The sequence below is a fragment of the mitochondrial genome of Manihot esculenta (genome assembly GCF_001659605.2).
Source record: "Manihot esculenta mitochondrion, complete genome".
Classification (NCBI taxonomy): domain Eukaryota; kingdom Viridiplantae; phylum Streptophyta; class Magnoliopsida; order Malpighiales; family Euphorbiaceae; genus Manihot; species Manihot esculenta.
The window spans coordinates 338,190-339,767 of record NC_045136.1 but is presented as its reverse complement, the minus strand read 5'-3'; the positions used below and the strand labels follow the sequence as shown (position 1 = coordinate 339,767).

At 44.9% G+C, this 1,578-nt stretch overlaps 1 non-coding gene across 1 annotated transcript; it reads right to left on the bottom strand.

Annotated features, from left to right (window-relative positions):
* Positions 1-986: 986 nt before the first annotated feature.
* Positions 987-1,058, bottom strand: trnE. The gene has a single exon. It is a non-coding gene; the product is annotated as a tRNA-Glu (tRNA).
* Between the last annotated feature and the right edge of the window lie 520 nt (positions 1,059-1,578).

The following is a 1,578-nucleotide window of genomic DNA, read 5'->3' as shown; positions in this document are numbered from 1 at the left end:
CATTCCCTAATGCCGATCTGGCCTGGGAGGATAAAGGCAGGAAGTGGGATGAGAAGTGTCAGCAAGCGTTCGAGCAGATCAAAGAATGTTTGATGAACCCGCCTGTTTTTGTTTTGGTCCCGACGCGACCAGGAAAGCCTCTGTTACTGTACTTGTCTGTTATAGAAGCGGCAATGGGCTGTATGTTAGCACAGATGGATGACGAGGGAATCGAGAGGGCTGTTTACTATTTAAGTTAAGTAAGAGGATGTTGGCTTATGAGGAGAATTATTCGGCGATTGAGAAGACTTGCTTGGCATTGGTATGGGTTACGAAGAAGTTACGTCATTACATGCTAGCTTACCAGGTTATCATTATCTCTAGGATGGATCCGTTGAAGTACTTCGATCCAATCAATCGATCGATCAAGAGGCTAATCTCTTTTGTTTAGGCCAGTAGCTAAAAAAAAGTCCTCGCTTTCTCTTGAACAAGGGAAGGACAGCATAGCATTAGCTTCAATTGAACAAGCTCAACCTTGAAAAAGAAAGGGGGTAGGCCGAAGAACCGTTGAACGCTTCAACTTGGCCACTGAAGAAGGCGAAGGCTGGGCAAGAGACTGGGCCAACTTACTGCCATGCCATGGTTGAAGCTTTAAGCTCTATAGACGGAACTCTTTTTTAGGTATTAGAGGAGAGAGGACACCACTCAGCACCCCACGGAGCGGTAAGGTTCAATGCCTAACAAAAACAAACGGCCAAAAGAAAAAAAAATGTATGGCTGAGAGGAGAAGAAAAAGAACGCATGCATGGAGTCTGTCGGAAATTAGAAAATCTATGAAAAGACATCTAAGGCTAAGAAAGAATTCAAGAAAGTTCATTACTGAGAGAAGTGGTGATCTCGTCTTGCTTGCTGGGAGAGAGGAAGCTTCCGGACCACCTTTTTCAGCCAGATAGCGAGCGATCACTCAGCAATGAACACTAACCGAAAGCGGCCGAGAATGAGTACCTATCCCTTACGGGAATCGAACCCGTGTCTTCGACATGAAAAGACGATGTCCTAACCACTGGACGAAAGGGACCAAAAAGCCATTCTTCATATACCTCAGCTCCGAGAATAGAAGTGGTTCGTTTTCTTTCTATACGCAATTCACGATTTCGTTTGTGTTCATGTTGGCGATTTCTGATGTGAATTCGGCGGGTCGTCCCCCCTTCCTACGGGTTCCCCCACCTACCCAGTGATACACCAACCACGCTCCTTTCCTTTCTCCGATCATAAAGTCCCCTGATCTCTTTCTTTGTCTTTCATCCCCCCCTGAACAGAATAAGTAAGGCCCCGTTCTTTCTAATTCAAAAAAAAAAGAGGGGCGGGGCGAAGCGCCCGTTTGAAGTGTCGAAGGCCTATGCTAAAGTAAGAAAGAAAGTACGTATAAGGTTACGAAGTCACTTTTTCGAACTATAAAGAAAGGGAGGCTAAGGGCTTACTTTGTAAGGTCAGCTGATTAAGAAAAGCTTAGGTTATGAAATCGCTTAGCCGTTAATTAATTAATTAAGTAGTAGTGAGGGTCCGAAGGAGAGTTGCGTCAGCTGTAGATATAGACTA